General features: G+C 44.7%; 1 protein-coding gene across 2 annotated transcripts in view; it reads right to left on the bottom strand.

The window, feature by feature from the left end:
- ABAT (4-aminobutyrate aminotransferase) overlaps window positions 1-17,996 on the bottom strand; it is a 62,196-nt gene that overhangs the window by 40,182 nt on the left and 4,018 nt on the right. Inside the window, exon 1 of one of the 2 annotated variants that reach the window (XM_054180638.1) lies at window positions 9,490-9,777. The exons of the other annotated variant lie outside the window; for it this stretch is intronic. The gene's annotated coding sequence lies outside the window, so the exon portion shown is untranslated. Of the gene's footprint in view, window positions 1-9,489; window positions 9,778-17,996 lie in introns of those variants that run through there. 2 annotated transcript variants of the gene reach the window in all.

Genomic DNA, 17,996 nt, shown 5'->3' on the forward strand with positions numbered 1-17,996 from the left:
TCCAGAGGAAGCCACAAAGATGATCCAAGGGCTGAAGCACCTCTGCTATGAGGATAGGCTGAGGGAACTAGGGTTGTTCAGAATAGAGAAGACTCTGAGCTGCCTTCCAGTACTTGAAGATATCCTACAGGAAGGCTGGAGAGGGACTTTTCATAAGGGTGTCCAGCAATAGGACAACAGGGACTGGTTTGAAGCCAAGGGTGAGTAGGTTTAGACTGGATCTTAGGAAACAGTTCTTCAGTAAAAGGGTGGTAAGGCTCTAGAATAGGCTGCCCAGGGAGGTTGTGGATGCCTCCTCCCTGGCCGTTCAAGGCTGGGTTGGGCGAGGCCTTGAGCAACAAAGTCTAGTTGAGAGGTGCCCCTGCCCATTGCAGGGAGGTTGGAGTAGATGATTTCTGAGGTCCCTTCCAACCTAAGCCTTCTATGATTCTCTGGATGCTGACATTCAGGGCAGTCTCAGGACTGAGACACAAGGCTGGTGCTAGGCCTTGTTGAGGCAAATGACTCCTAGGCTAAATCTGTATCTCCCAGATCTCTCAGCTAAAGCAGGGCCAGGGGGTAAAGATCATTTTATCTGTTTTCCCTTGCTCATCATCTCTGCTTTCTCTATCTACATGAAGTACATTGAACTTTTACAAATTGTTGCCAGCCAGTTTCTCAAGCCAAGCTGTTACTACAATTTGGCCCAAGTTTATGAGAAAAAAAACCTCGTGTAATACAAAGACAGCAGGACAAGCACTAGGAAATAAAAGAAAATCAATCCCCTGAAAAAAAAACCCACAAAAGAAAAACAAACAACAAAAAACCCTGGTTTTAACAATTAAACAAGAGAGACACTGAAAGCTAGGATTGTTCAACCTGAAGAAGGCTCAGGTTGCATCCCATAAACATGTAATAATACCTGGCTAGGTGGACTACATAGCGAGCCAGGGTTCTCTCAGTGGTGTCAAGTGTGCACTTGCAGCCTGGAAAGCCAATCAGATCCTGGGCTGCAGCAAGAGAAGTGTGGCCAGGAGGTCAAGGGAAGTGACACTCCCCTTCTACTCAGCTCTGGTGAGACCCCACCTGGAGTACTGCATCCAGTTCTGGAGCCCCTATTACAAGAGGGATCTGGACGTGCTGGAAGGTGCCTAGAGAAGGGTCACGAGGATGAGCAGAGGGCTGGAGCACCTCTCCTGTGACGACAGACTGAAGGAGTTGGGGCTGCTCAATCTGGAGAAGAGAAGGCTCCTTATTGTGGCCTTCCAGTATCTGAAGGGGGCCTACAAGAAGGCTGGGGAGGGACTTCTTAGGATATCAGGTATAGGATAGGGGGTATCAGGATATTGGACTAGGGGGAATAGAATGAAGCTGGAGGTAGGGAGATTCAGAATGGATGTGAGGAGGAAGTTCTTCACCATGAGAGTGGTGAAGCCCTGGAATGGGTTGTCCAGGGAGGTGGTTGAGGCCCAGACCCTGGAGGTGTTTAAGACCAGGCTGGATGAGGCTCTGGCCAGCCTGATCTAGTGTGGGGTGTCCCTGCCCATGGCAGGGGCGTTGGAACTAGATGATCCTTGTGGTCCTTTCCAACCCTGACTGATTCTATGATTCTATGACTGGGTAAGAGGCATTAGGCACCATCTGAATTACAGTAAGCTCCACCTAAACACAGTGAAACCCAGGACAGGCTGCCCAGAGGGGATGTGGAGTCACCATACTTGGAGATATTCAAAACTCAACCAGACATGGTCCTGAGAAGCCTGCTTTAGGTGACACTGCTTGAGCAGAGGGTTGAACCAGATGACCTCCAGAGGTCTCTTCCAACCTCAGCTATTCTGTAATAGTGTCTCAGTTCGTTAAATATAAATGACCTTGTAAAGTCAAGGAGCATGAATGCTAATAGGACTCTTTTTTTACTCTGGATCACCTGTGTAGGAAGCCTGGTTAGAAAACATAACTAGATAAAACAGGTCATTGAATTATTATCCAGCATACAGGTTAAATTCAAACTTTACCTCAGAAGTGTGGTACCCTGTGAGCTATGCAGGACAGTAGAAACCTTCTCTGCCTGTACAATGACTAAGCTGACATTTCCCACCCCCCCCTCACTGGATGTCTCTCCACTCCCAGTAAGTGTAGATCATCTGACAGCAATGGACTGAGACAGGAAAGGTTCTATTTAATACACTCTGAGAATGGAGCTGATAATCCAGCAGAAAAAGATCACAGCTTACTGCTTAAATCAGTTCTATGCTATCAATACAACATGCAAACAGATGCTGAGGACTAGATGCAGGGAAGCAGTTGATAGGAAGTATCTTTTGCCCAACACTACTGCATCAGAACTTTCATGTTTGCATGCTCTTTAGCCAAGACACCATTTTGCTTTCCTTCATGCCTGACCTTCTTCAAAATAAACAAAAGAAAACACAAAACTCCTTGCCTAGGGAGATCTGTTAATTCATGGCCCTATTAATACTGAGGTACAAAGAGAGCTCCCTGTGCCTTCCCAGACAATTGACACAGTACTTGGTTTCACTTAGTTTGCTCTGATTTGAATTTAAAATCCAAGGGATTTTGAAATCTGCCAAGGTGAGCAAACACTTGCACAACATTTGTGTGCACACCAGAAGAAGAGATTAGCTTCCTAAGGTTTTGGGTCAGAACTCTGGAGGGAACTAGTTTACTTTTTTCCCCAGAACAGAGTATCTTTAAGATGAGGTTAATTAAATCCATTCATCATTTTTGCATTCTCAGATTCTTTCTTTAGTTGTGCTAACCTCTGCATAATCAATGCATAAAGAAATATCCCAGCACCAGAACTCTTTAATCTCATGACTATAGCAAAAAACCCAAATGTGAGCATAAGTCAGTGAGACTATCACTGGGGAGGGAAAAAAGGCAAAAAGCTGTTAAAGGGTGAATCAGCCCTGCATCTCTCACAATGATTAACCACCTTGACTGATGTCCTCTGCTTAGAGCTCTTTATCTGGTCTGTACTTCTGCAGTCTGCAATTCCCTTCTTAAGTCTGCTCTGCAAAGAATGACTTAGTCTCCAGGAGTCACTTAAAAGCTTTGCATAGAATAAGAAGTGGAGCTGTGCAGATGTACCTAACAGAAGGCTATCACAACCCACCCAGGTTCATTTTGTCCTTCTAATCCCCTTCAGTCACCTCCTGCAGTTGTTCTGCTACTGACTAACCTACCTTCCCCACAGCCATGAGATGTCTCTTCCCATACAAGTCAAGCATACCTTCCACTCACACTACATTGCTGTACCTGTGTACAGTGTCCAGTTCCCCTTCAGCAGTACCTTACTCTTCCTTCCCTGGGTGAACCACTCCTACATCTCTGCTCCCACAATGGTATTTTAGCTTTCCCTTCTTTATTGTTTATCTGAAGCCTTTAATGGTTGAGATCCAGTACAAGCCTTTTGTAAAAGGCTTGACAATATATTGGCAATGACACTGGCTTTCTGAAATACTTGTAGAAAAAAATAATTGCAATAGGTTTAAAAGGAAAGTAGCTTAGCCCTAATTTCCTCTGACAGTTGTTATATAAAATGTTGTAGCATTTTCTAGTCCAGAGTCAGAATAAATCATGCAATATCACATGTGAGTGTAATTAAAATCAACTTCTCTTCCACCTCCATCATGCACACGCACATTCTCACAAGAGATCAGCTGATGTGATTGGGATATTTGTCTAAGCACATGTTATTTGGTTATCATCATAACCAATTGAATTTTGCCTCCATAATCCTCTTGATCAATTCCCACAGACCTAGCTTGTTCTAGCACTGCATGCAGCAGCAGCAGCAGCACAGATTGCAAGGCAGCAGAAATTACCTCTCAGGCACACATCAAAACGGCAGCAAAGCCATGCTCCATCACCTCTGCGCCTTCACAGCAACCGCCTAAGAGTTCAAGTTCTTTACAACTAGGCAAAACACATCCACCAATTTCAGGTGCCAGATTGAAAAGGGGATGTGAAGGACAACGTGTGGATTAGATTTGTGACTAAATGCTAGCTCTTCCAGGAAAAAAAAAAAAAAAGGAGCTTTGTGAAAGCCTTCTCTGAATGTTTTTCCTCTAATGGCAACTCTGAGCTGAGGGCCATCTTTACAAAACAAACCCAGCTATGATGAGGTGAATGTTCAAGACGTTAATTTTGCAGACAGAGTTGCAGATACATTTGCTTGTATATGTGTATGTAGTTTTGCATGGCATAAACATGCATGCTGGCAAAGGCAGTTTAAGTCTGTCACATTCTCTGAGCAAGAAGCCCTTTTTGAAGGGGAAGCTGAGCACAGTTTATTGAGCACACAAACCAGAAGAATAGGTGGATTTTTGAAAATGCATACTCTGAAATTGGATGCCTTTTTAATAGCAGCTCTTCAAATTCTGTACTGAGTGATTATTTCTGACAGGCAAAATTACTTACTAGCACCGACAACAGTCACTCAGCAGCCCACTGAGAACAGATAAAGACCCATTGTCTCGGTGAGCTACCAACGCTGCGTTTCTTAGGGGGAAACCCTGGAAAAATAGATTAATAAATAAATTAGAGCTACCCCAACATTCAGGGGGACTTAACCCAGATTCGAGAGCAGCAATACACAAACCAGGAGTTCATGTAATGTTCTGGCTTGCTAGCAGAGAAGCTAATGCAGCGTGACGTCCCTGCTTCATGCCGCAGCCTGCAAAAGCCTGCCTCTGAAAACATCCTGGGGATAGATGCAAAGGTTAAAAGGTGAAACCGAGACTGCAAGACCAGGAGCATTCAGCACCGCAGATTTGTATCTCTTCCTCATAAACTCCTGCCAAAGACACAGAAGCCTGTTTTAAATTCACGAGGGCACATTCATCTGTCCCTCAGCTGCTCCAAACCCATTTAGCCAGGAACAATTAGGTGGTTTAGAAACAGCAGCACAAGCTGCAGGGCAATTGCCCCATAAGTCTTCACAGCCTGTATTCGGAGAGCAGGGAGCTAAAAGCAAAAACATTCCTTTCTTGCTCTTTCTCTTCACTTGACTTTTCCATGATGCACAGCAGCAAGGGCACCGTTGTGCTACATCTTAATGGTTGTGAAATTTAACACATTTCAAACCATGTTTTAGTCCTATTTGCTTTGATTCATCTAGATGTGAAAGCTGTGCCAGGCCCATTTGCTTTGTGAGCCGTGCAAGGTCTGCAGTGGGCACAGGGGCAGCAGCCCAAGGTACTGAACCTCTGCCATCCCACAGATGCACTGGTCAGTTCCCCTCTCCATTGGGAGCCCACCAGCAGCACCAGAGCACACCCAAAGGCAAAGCCACACTTCACACTCCAGCCTGCCCTGGCATCCTGGAGGTGAGCTGGTGTGGAGAGTTTGGAAGGTGGGTGCTTCTCAGGTGGAGTCATCATCATTAGAGATGTTCAGGAGGAGACTTGATAGGGTGCTTGGTTGCATGGTTTAATTGATTAGGTGGTGTCAGACGATAGGTTGGAAGCGATGATCTTGAAGGTATCTTCCAACCTGGTCTGGTCTGGTCTGGTCTGGTCTGGTCTATTCTATTCTATTCTATTCTATTCGAATGCTCTTCAGCTCTCAACTTAGCATGTTTTTCTGCTTTTTTAACAGTGCAAGAAACTGCAAATAGAAAGACCAAGTCAGCTATGGCTCCTGGGACTACAACAAAAGGACAAAAGGACAGCACTGAAAAGCCCAGCACCACTTAGGTAGCCATGCTGGAAGTGGTAAAACACTGCAAAGCTGATTTACTTTTGGAATTAAAAGTAAAGTTCCTTGGCTTCAGAGGACAGTGAGTTCCAACTACTGTGACAAATGCCCACAAAATTATAAGCTTGCTTTAGTTGTTCCTTTTTTTTCTGTTATCTCCCATGAGTGTTTGTTTCTCCTTTCTAACCTCCACAGTGTTTCCATACCTGCACATCAGGGCTCTTCAAACAACTTTTATGGAATCAAGTCAGGCTGGAATAAAGCAGAGGCAAGTTGGAAAGTACCTGGATAGCTGGGCCAGGACATGGACACTAAGAAGTGGGGATCATAGACCCCACCACATAAGAAGCAACTGTCATATGGTAGGCAAGAGACGAGATAAAGGGTTCTGAAAGAGAGGAAAGATAAAAAGGCTGCTAAATCCAGAGCTGGATGGCACTGCAGCTTCTGAACTCAACAGGGACAAGCTTTCCAGCCTCACTCATGATGCCCAAGCCCCATCATCTCTCACTCTGCAACAGCATGACAAGGGAAAAAGAGAAATCTCAACCAGTCCTACATTCTGCACCCCATAAACTCCTGAAAATCCCTTGTTGTTCATTTTGTACTATTTTCATCAACTGCTGACAGATAATGTTCTGTGTCTGGGGCCCACAAAACAGGATTGAAGGGCCTCATCTAAAAATAAAACAACACAAGATCCAGGGCCATTTGTTAAGGGGTGAGAGGAAGTCTCCTGCTTTGCAGTGGTTCATGAGCAAGCATTTTTCATGATTTAGGTGATGCAGCTCAAGTATTTTACTGCTAAAAACAGCTCAGGGAGATTCCAGAGCTTGCGACAGCCTCACAACTTCACAACAAAATGTTACATATGGGTGAGATGAAGATCCAATGTCGTCATGGTATCTACATAAAAGGATTCAACCAATACAGCACTCACTGTTGGAAAATGCGCTGCAATCATGAAGCACCACCCCACCCTCCTCTGGGGTGATGGGGCATGGCCACATCCAATAGATCACAGCAGGAAACCACTGAACGACTTAGCCAGCTGCTGTTGTTGGAGCACCGGGTGACATTAGAAATCCTGACTTACTGCTTTAGCCACTTAAATGTAGTAAACAACAAATAAAGGATCCTGCCAGCATGTTGATGTATTTAACTGCAATTCATCGGGTCCCAGAAGCAGAGTTAAGAGTTCAATACAGACCATGTAGCTATGAAAGTCTGAGTGAACACAGTGAAGTACAATCAGTTCTTTTACTTCAAGAGGTTTCATTTTCAAAGGTGGAGTTCTGAAAAAAACTTGAATTAGCTTGTAACAGTCTTTGCAGGAGATGTCTGTTACAAGTAACACTAAGAATTTTAGTGACAGCTAGACTAAGGCTATCTCAAATTATCATGGGAAGAGGAAAATCCTCTCTCAAGGCAGTTGCAAGAAAATTTGTTTCTAGTGTTCATATAAGGCTGGCATTAGATTTTTTTTTTTGATCTAGCATCTGTAGAAACCCAGTACAAACAGAGCTGAAACCCTCAGCTTCAATAACAGCACCTAGCCCCATCTTCATGAGGCAGCACAGAAAAGAAAAACAAGTTGCTCCTCACCCAGCTTGGTGAACCAAAGGCCACACCTCATACTTCAGAAGCAAAGGTGGCTATAAGCACCCCACAAGATCAGGGCCACATACCAGGATCACTACAGTGATGAGACCGTGGAGGAGGTCTGCAGGACCGCAGACACATCAGAGAGACCTCTGGGCACTCTGAATCTCAACACTTCTCTGGTGGCATTTTCACAGGCACCAGCTAAAAAAGTCCCTGCAAAGGGTTGCTCCTGCTTAAGAATGGGGAGTTTGTCCTTGGAAAGCACAGCTCACAAAGGCATTCCCCACCAAGCAACACTGACAACAGGGTGACAGCCAACTGCAAATGGAAATGTCTATCCACAACCAAAAGGGATTTTGCCAGAACACACTTCACAAGCTGACAGTTGCTTTTGCTGTTGATACCTCTAATAACCCTAACAGCTTTGTGCAGAACAGGATGTAATTGGAAACTCCAGGGTTGTACTTAAGTTGTCAAGGACACAGTTGTCATAGTTACAAGAAAAGCTCAAGTGTTTGTTATTTGTGGTTGCTTATTTATTTATTGACATCAAGAAGATCAGACTCTCCCACTACTGTTCAGAAGAACAGAAACAGGGAGATGGTTTTGCCCTTTAAGGCTTGACAAAACAAACAGTGCACATGACAGTGTAGGTCTTCCCTAACAAACTGGCTTTATGTGCAGCTACCTTATCTCACTCCACATTCAGCTGGCATTCAAGTCAGTGTGTCCTGAAAACTGCAGCACAAGACAAAGACCTTATGTCCATAGCTTGGAAGTACTGTATGGTCTCCATCAGGACATGGCAACACCTATCTGCCTAAGGAGATCCACAATCAGGTCAGAGATGAACCAGCAGCAAACCTAGAAGAGAAACCTTCAGTCCTTCCATCAGGTTCTAAAACTCACTTACAGTCAAAAGTGTCCTTACACTCAGATGTCCAAGTTTTCCTTCTTAGACATCCTCTAAGCAGGGTTTGGTGTTTGGATATAAATACATCTCTTTGAAATCTTTCTGCTTTGGCCTCTGCTTTCCCTTCTCTCCAAGAAAAGACTCCTGGTCCATAATCCAATGAATTAGAACAGGTAGGAATGCTGCGTTTATGGCACACTAGGATTCAGGTGACCCACTAAACTTTTGAGCACCTCATTTTTGATTCAGGAACTATTGGAACAGTTTAGCTAGGGGATGAGATCTGCCAACACTTTTTCCATTGAAGGAAATATGCTGTCTCAGGAAAAGAACAATACACGATTAAAAAAAGCTTCTGTTAGAAGCTGGGCAAGTTCCAGATCCATGGTTAAAATCACCTACAGAGATGGGAAAAAAATGGTAAGAACCAAACACAGCTAAACTAATTTTAGCTGGACTACTTTTATTTTGTTATTCCTTAGTAGTTCCCACTGAAAAAAAATATTAATAATTGTCCTTTGATATTTCAGTGAACTTTACCAGCAGAGCTATGAATAAGAACCTCTCTTCAAGCCTGCATATTTTGAATCCATTATTGTAAACGCAGCAACACACACAAACCATGCCTGTTCACTGCCACACATTTCCTTCACCAACAGTCCAGCAGCCAAGGGGTTAAACAGCTTAGCTTATGACACAGCATTGCTTTTCAGATAGTTGCTCCACAAGCATTCTGTATTTTTGGAAAAACTGAAGTATTGGAAAATACCCTCAAAGTGGAGCGTTGTCCAAGGAAATGCTATACTCTATATATGCTTATATTCTATATAAGGATTTTATTCCTCAGCATCCTGCCACTGCCTCCTCAGAGGTCATGAAAACAGATAAACAGCAACAAATGAAATGCACTGTAAAAGCATAATTTATTCTTCTGCCTCCTGAAGACATAAAATAGCTCACTTGGAGGCAGCCTGCACCAAAGCAAGGGGAACGTCTTAAACGGGAGCGCGTGTTCTGGTTGCTCAAGGTGACCCCCATTTCAGAGGGGGACACAGACAAGCGGATGCATACAGGAGGTTTCTTTTACAAGGGGTCCAGCAAACAAACTGGGGAAGAGCTAACCACATGTACCCACGACAGGCACAATTTAACGTATCACACCTCTGCACACACACAGACACGCTCTCCTCGCCAACAAAAAGCACAGGCACGCAGCCCTTGCAGGCTCAGCTAACCCCTACCGCAGGCAGGCACAAGGCAGAGGCACTTACGGGACCTGGATGAGAACTGCTGGCAGCCAGCTTGCTGGTTGAAACCACGGCTCCCTCCTTTGCTTCAGTCGGCTGCTGCTGGCTGCATTGGTGAGGAAAAATGCCACTGCTGTTGGCTCCCTGCAGCCGCCGCTCGCACTGCCGGCAGCGAGGACCGGCATCACCCGGAGGAAACCCTGAGCTGCGACCCTGCAGCTTAGCTGGTGGGAATGCCCCAATTAATGAAGGTTAATGAAGGCAGCTCCTGCAAGCTATACTCTGTGCTCAGCCAAACCCAGTGGAGAGCAATATCAAACTCTCCTCAAACAGATACTTGTCTCTGCCTGTTGCTACTCCAGTACCTCTGGCATGTGGGTGTAACCCACCAGTCCAGAGTGCACCTGAACACCTTCTTGGCACCTGAGCTGCAAGAGCCAGGCTGCCTTCATGTCTGAAGTGCCCCCTTAGTTTTCATGAACTGTGGAAGCTGAAAAACAGGTTTCAGCCTTAAACCCCTTCATTTCACTCTGGTGTGCAAATACCCCGAGGTGACACCCGGGCACAAACTATCATTAAATAACCTTGGTTGGGCTCAGATCCTTCAGGTGCCGCACAGGCGCAGGCAGCACAGCCAGCACACGTCCCAGCACGCCGCGATGGGGGTGGGACAGACGTGGGGACGCACAGAGAATACAGCCCCTCAGGCCCCTGGACTCCGAGGCGAGCCAGCACAGGCTGCCGGCGCCGAGGCAGAGGTGTCACAGCCAGGTTGCCATGGTGTCAGGGAGCAAGAAGGAAGATGTGCCAGAGCGCAGGAAAAGGCTGAGCCTCTTCAGATTTAAAGGCCTGTGATGGCGTTTTGGCCCGAGCCACTGTGCGGTTGCTGTGGCAACAAAGGAGTGAAAAATCACAGAGGAAATCTGTAATTATCACAGGCGAGGTGGTGATTTACCCACTTCAGTGATCGGGGCATTACATTAAAAGGACTCCAGCAGAAGGGGGGGTGCTCTGCTCCCCACAACAGGCAGGGCTGCACTGCAGCAGGGAGCCAGGGTCCAGATCCTGGCTGTGGGACCTGCTTCACGTTCTGTCTCCCATAGGCTGCAGCAGGGATGTGCTGCTCTGGCAGGATCCTTCCCATGCACAGGGTTTGAAGCCTGCCTGAGGGGCTGCTCCCATGTGCTGAAGGAGGGAAACAAGGAAGCAGCCTGGTCCTCAGGCAGCCAGAGTGAGCCCCAGACTTGTGCTGCCTTGGTTCAGCACAAGCACAGTGCGGATAAGGAAGGGTCTGAGATGCACAGAGGAAGGGCAGCATCAGAAGCAAGCAACAAAGATGGAAGATGCAGTGCTTATAATATCCCTGGCAACTCAGCCACCCCAGATCCTGCTGCCATTGCAGCATCATGCTCTCTCCTTCCACCTTCTCCCAGTGCAGTAACAGCAGCAGTATTGATTCAGGTGGGAATGTTGTGATGACGACTGTGATAATACAGGAATGATGAGGGATGGAAAGTCATCCAGGTAGAACAAACACACTCTGCAGGGTCTCTCCACTCTAATGTTACCCTGACACTAAGAGATGTGATGCCAGCATCCACACAACTGATTTATGGCCATTGGAGGAGTGCATGGTTTAAAGTCACCATGTTATTCCCCAGAGCTCTCTTACATGAAGTGGACCGGACAATTAATCACCAGCCAGATCAGCTACTAAGGAAAATCCTGCCAACACCAGCAGGGAAGCAACTCCTGGCTAAACCAGGTTTGATTTTTGACTCTGTTGCCATGAGCTGTGGCCTGGGATCCCATGTGAGTACTAGCAGCTGTCAAGAGAGGAGCTCAGACTGCAGCGGTTTATAAGACACAATACATTCTACTCCCCCATTAAGAACTGCTGACTCGATCCACATTAAAGACAGAAGCCGATCTTTCACTTTTTTATTATTTACACACTGTTATTACACACATGGACTGTAAATTACATATCTAAACTGACCTGTACTAGTTGCCAGACAATAAACCAAAGTGACTTCAAACTGAACTTGTTAACTAGCTAATCTCCCCCAGAATGTGCAATAGTCCTCATCAGGCAGATGGTTAGAGCACAGGGGCACATCACTAGGAAGAGGGGGAAGAACTTAGAAAACTTGCAGGTATTTACACTCACCAGATACAAATCACTGGACTCAAAGGCAGGGCTTTGTATAAGCAATTTATTATTAAGTGAATAATCAAGATTGTAGCTCCTGAGAGAGTGGTACCCAGTGGTAATCAATAGCCTCTGTGCCTACATTCCCTAGTATGTTTTGAAAATTATTTTTGGGCTCCAGATGGGCAAAGAAACCAGTGCCAATCTGATTCAGTGAGATAAGTACTTCTCATGTGGGCCCATTCACAAAACTGTAGCTGTGAATGAGCCAAAGGACTCTACTGAATTAAAAGCAAGGTAGAAAAAACTGGTAATGGGAAGACTCTCTGAAAGTTACCAACTAAGGGAAAAAAAACCCCACTGCATAAGCTGTGCTGATTTTTGCCTTATACACTGCTTATGTGACAAAAATACTTAAGCTGTTGCATTAGAACATTTAACCCAAGTACTAAATACTTCAACACAAATTTGATGAGGCAACTTAGATGTCTCCAAGCGTGCTAATGGCTCAACTTACTGGGCAAGTTTTATCCATGTACATCTATATTGCACCCTCAACTCTCACATTAACACTGACACCCACCTGAGAGGCTGAGTGCTGGCTTTTCAGTCTGTTACACACACTGCATGCATGTGAAGTTTCTGTGCATCTTATTGAGGTAGTTAAGAAGCATTGGGAGAGTTTGGGGAAGGCTGCTGGTACCAGGCACATCTATATGAACGTTTCTATCACAAGTTGGGTTAGTCCAGCTTAGTTGCTAGGGTCAGAGAAGAGGGACCTGGAATCAAGGAAGTGTTGAAGGAATACTAATGTAACTGTGATGCTCAGGGATGCTGCACCAATTGGGAGTGGGGACACAAAGCCAGGGTATGGTCAGCTGCTCCTAGAATCACAGAAGTTAGCTTCTCTTCCTATTTTGCAAAGCAGAAGGGCCACTGGACCCCAATTACATATAAGCTAGGAGCAGGAATGGAAACTGACCAATTTTTAAGGACTTGGGAGAGAACCTTTTCTGGAATACTTACTTGCACCCACACCTCAGACATGTTTTGAAACCTTGTGAGAAGTACCCAATGTCCATGCCACCAACAGCCAGTGTCAATGCTGCATAACTCACCTCCCACACCAACAGTTTCAGAGCAGCTCTGTGCTGGCTCTATTCATTTCCAGCCACTAAGTGAGCCACTGGATGTCCAGAAGCTCCAAAAATATCCCCCAAGGCCCATCCATGGGTGCTATACAGAAATATTTTGTATATAAAAGCTGTAACAATGAATATTAAGTAAGAAATCAGCTGGCAATACCATTACTCTCAGCGTGGTGAGGCAGGCAGGAGACTGCACTTATGTCAAGTGCTACAAAAATGCTGTAATAAGGTTAAGATAAAGGTACTTTAATGTAAGCTGCCAAGTGGCACGGGGCAGACAGACAACCTGCCTCTGTAACTACACTACTGCCACAAAGACACTAATAATCACTAGGAATGACTGCCCTTTCAAAAGGAGATCAAGGTAAATCTCTTGTTGGTGTCATTTTAAACAGCTCAACCAAGTTACTCCAGGATGAATAGAGCCAGTATGGAATAAAGAGCTAGTAGTTAGGTTAAAGAGCTATTTATTTTTGCAGATTAGACTGTAATAGATTTTTATTAAACAAAAGATCTGTTAAAAGAAATATTTATCCTTCTCAGGATAGCTCATGAAAGGAAGCAGCACTAGCACAATGGGACAGCAGAGCACTTCCCATCAGAGCACTGTCCTCCATCTTCCTTCAGCAGTACTTAACCTCTCCTTCTCAAGAGGTCCCAAGAGAGCACTTCATAGCAGCTCAGGAAAAAAATAAAACAGAAAAAGGCAAGCAAATTTTCCTTCTCCTTTCTAAAATCAGGGTTTCAGCAAATGGATGCAGCTGCAGGATTTCTCATTAATGGGGTAATTCTTCACAGAAGTTCCTGTATCACATTGCCTTGTCAGCCTTTAGGAACACTGTGTCAGTATCAGCTCAAGATGGCCCTTTTCCCTTTTTGCTGTTAAATAGTGACAGTAGCTGAAAGAGATAACCAAAGGCTGAAGTTTTGCAACAGATAAGAGGAATGTGGCTGCAAGCCTCTGAGGCTTGCTTACCAGCCAGAGCAGAGAATTAGTTATGCAAGGCTGCATATGGATTTTGACCAGATGTAAGAGAAAGACTATTTCTCCTCCCTTTTCCATTCAGAACAAGAAAAGCAGACCCATGACCTACTTCCTGCCATTTATCAGATCACTCTGGAGCCAAAAGAATACAAAACAATATTATTGTCTCAAAAAGAAAACCCACAACAGCTCTTTTTGCAAGCAATGCATTCAGAAATGATGTATGGTGTCATACAACCAATCCTGGCTTTGCAAGGGTAATCTCCTGAGAGAAGAAAAGTCCTTCTCTTTTCTGAAGAACACCACTTCCATTGAGCTGTGCAGGTGACAGGAGAGTTAAGCCTCCCAATCACACCAGTGATTCCCAGTTTGGAGATATCACCAAACCTTTCACAGCATCCAGTGTAGTCATGACTTCAGCTCAGAGAAAATAAGGTAAAGCAGCAAAAGGAAACAACTGAAGAAGGGTACAAGAGATCCAACCAGAGTGGCCACCACCCTTGACTCACTGTTGAAACATCATCTATCCATGAACTCATGGTCATCATCAGTCCCACCATTTTGATCAAACAAAGTCCCACTACACCAGGAAAGAGCAAAAGAACAAACTCTAAACTCATTCACAATCATGTATCCATTTTTTTAAACACCAGGAATCTTACAGGCTGCATCACAAGATGTATTTTCCAATTGCCTTTTTGGCCAAGGTAAAATACAAGCTGCTGATGAGAACTTTAGCAAGTTGTCACTGCTCTCCTGCTGCTGCTAAAAGGCACTTCTAAAAGAAATAGTATTTTGGATTTTGTAACTGGAAGACAAAAAGCAGATGAAGATTCCTTAGCTATTATTACTGCAATGCACATATGTTGCTGGGATCAGAAATTTCTTCCCCAAAGCCCCACAGCATTGTGAATCCAACCCCTAGCACTGTTTGTCATGGGATCTATTTGCCTCTTCTTTCTCTTAACACACAAGCTAGCATTATTTATGTTCATCTTCAGCTGCTTTTTGCAAATCTGAGGCAGAAGCATTATGTTACAGCAGTTACACCAGCCCCTGAAAATACTCACTGCCCAAACCATGGAACAAACTGAAGATTGTCACCCTTGTGAGTTTACTATTACCTGGTAAAACTGCACTGCAAACAAGGACCATGGAATTCCTCTGAGTCAAACTCATCCTCTGCTTTCCTACCTCCACCAGCAGCTTTTGATTGTGTAATCCTATTTCCCTCTCCAGGAAGCTGCATTGCAGCAATAGCTGTGGAGCAGAAAACAAGCTTTGTACTCCTCTGGAGCCAGGATGAGACAACATTGAGGTGGATGGCATCATGGTCTGTAGAGGTAAAGCTCACCCTCATGCCTGCTGTCAGGGGACCCTGGCTGTCAGCAGACTCAGGAGCGTGCTTCGTCTGCAATGATGGAATCGGTGCAGATCCAGAAGCTGTGGCCTCTGGCCTGTCTGCAGCACTCTGTGGTAGGATTATGCCCTGGCTTGTTGCCAGGGAGCATCTTATGCCTGAAATCTATCCTGTCATGCCAGAGTAATTTGTTTTGGTTTCTAACCACCTTTTTAACCTGCTGTATTCTCTAATTCCCATTAAGGCAGTCATTTATAGCATCAGATTTATACAGTGAGCTGCTAAAAATGCTTCAATACAAATTTACTCCCCACTTTCTACTCCCAGTGTCCTACTGTTTTGGGGGTACATCACAACAACAGTATCAAGCAAGCACCTGGCAAAAAATGTGCCATTGATGCCAGATGTGGAAAGAGAGGTGCCAGAGAAGAACAAGATGGCTGGTTCCCATTATTTGCTATCTAACATGAAGAAAGCCCGACAGAGAGATGAGGAGGAAACATAATACAGGAAAAAAAATAGGACTGCTAATAAGTTACACCAAGCCTATTCAGATACTTAATTTTTATGTTATTTATTCATATTTTTGTATTACTGCCAGACCAATTTAAACCATGAGTCAATTTCAGTTGTGTTTACTGCCAGGGATGCTGCCAAGAACTTTCGCACACTACATACCCTTCGCTGAAAGAGGAAGCCAAAATTGGCACACTGTTGTGATGCTCAAATCTCCAATCAAGATTGAGCCTGATGCTAGACAAATACAAATGAGGGATATTATTCATTCCTCTCCCTGCAAACTCATTTTCTCCCAGTTTTCCTCAGTGCCTTCTGCAAATTGTATTCTTGCATTACTTCAGAAAAGACAAGTGCTGGAAAGGCAAGAGGTGGCATCTCTTGTGAGTAATCTGTAGGGCTGTTCCTCTGCTGAGGAGAAAGGAGGAAGAGGAAGGGGTGATTTAATACCAAGATTACAGGCAAGAAAGTTAGCATGAGATCATTCAGCACTAGGGTACAGATTTCCCTGAAGAGCTTCCTGCCTTGTGCTTTGCCTGGTACGAGGCTTGCAGATGGAGGCTGGATACTTTAAAATTGAGCCAAACATCCAAAATAGGACATTGTGAAAACATCATCACTAATTTATATCTTCTCCCAACACCCACTGTTTAGTTCTGTGAGAAACCAGTGATGAATCCAAGGTCACAAGGGGAGGGAAAAAAATAAAAAACCTCTAAAAAAACCAAGCCAACAACAAAACCTCCAACAACCAACCAGAAAGGAAATCTTGTGCAGGAAATCTGCACTCTTTCACCCCCATAAATGCATCACAGCAGTTTCCAGCCATCCAAGTGACCCACACATAGCTGTGTGCTCCAGGCTGGCTGGACAGCACCTCTCCTTGCCTTTCCTTTCTGTTCACCCTGTCCACCCTTCCAGCTTCCCTTTCCCCACAGGCAGGTCTGTTATCTGTCAGGCTAGTATATGCTCTGCTACACCTCCCACAGAGGTCTTCTTGTCAAAAGCATTTGTTTTTAGAGCTGGCAGGTAGGACTGAGAGTTCTTAAAACAGATCTGAGACACAGTAAACACAAGATCTGTGGGAAGACCAGCAGAAATAGAGTGTGTCATGCTGATAGCACAGGCAGGCTAAAAGGCTTCAGGAAAGAAAGTCTGGTGCTCGTGCCATGCAGATGGCAGAAGGGATGAAAGGAAACATGAGAAAGACACACTGATCCTGATGCCAGGATCCATGCTCAGAAACATGGCTGACAAGTGTGGAAGTGGCACTGTCAGGGGAACGGAGAGCAGAGTTTGGCACACGAACCTGAATCCAAAGCACTCAGCTGACTCAGCAGAAAGTATCACAAGGCAGTCAGCACAAAATACTCGTGGACTATAAACCAAAGGAAGCAAGTGCAGCTTGCTTCCACACAGCAGTCTCCTCCTGTAGCTGAGGAATGGCTTTCTGCTCAGGAAGACCACATCTCAGTGATGCACTCCCAGTGCCCTCACCCTTGTGCAGAGGCTCCCAGCAGTCACCCACACATGCTAAGCTGGGCTAGGGAAGGACATGCTGCTGTATCCCAAACAGGCCAAGGCTAAGGTGGTTTTTACTAGTTTATTTTAGCAGGTGCCAGGTAAGAATTGCTCAAAGAGTGATTACTTGGTCTTTTTGCTGATATCCAGCCAATTTTCTGACCCAGATCTGGCTAGGAATGTAAAAAAAAAAAAAATTAAAAAAAAAAATAAAATAAAATAGTACTCAAACTCTGCCAAGTTTCAGACTCCAGGCATTTTGAGGACATAGCTAAAAAAGTTGTTTTCCTCTCAGAATTACAGCTGTACAGCTAAGCCAGTAGTGTGGCACTTACCCTGTTACCTGGCATGTACTTGACTTGTAGACTGTTTATATGCAACCTTTATCAAGCTGCATTACTCTAAACTTCCCACAGAAAATCATCAGAATTGGATTTAATTTTTAAATTACTTTCACAAGAGTCACACAAAGGTAAACTCTTCTCAAAGAGCTTCATTCCCTGCCAGTGCCAAGTTGTGCTTCAATGAAATAATAAAAATTGCAATGGGAAGCTCACCAAGTCTGAAGCTTTATTACCCTCCAAGTGCCTTATACATTGTCACAGAGTTAGACAGAAGACTGCCTTTCAGCCAGAGGCTAAAATAAAAGTTCAACATAGTACAATATAAGCACTTCTGATGCTTTTTCCTGCATTAAAACTATCACAGTAGACTATACAAAGGGGAATCAATTAAGTTTGAACAACTAAGTTCACCTTCCTGACCCTCTTCTTCAAGCTGGTAGCATTGGCTTTACTAAAGGCAGTACTTTTAGAGGAGTGGGTTTAGTGCTCTCTCACATCAACCAGC

This window comes from Dryobates pubescens, chromosome 4 (genome assembly GCF_014839835.1).
Source record: "Dryobates pubescens isolate bDryPub1 chromosome 4, bDryPub1.pri, whole genome shotgun sequence".
NCBI classification, from domain to species: domain Eukaryota; kingdom Metazoa; phylum Chordata; class Aves; order Piciformes; family Picidae; genus Dryobates; species Dryobates pubescens.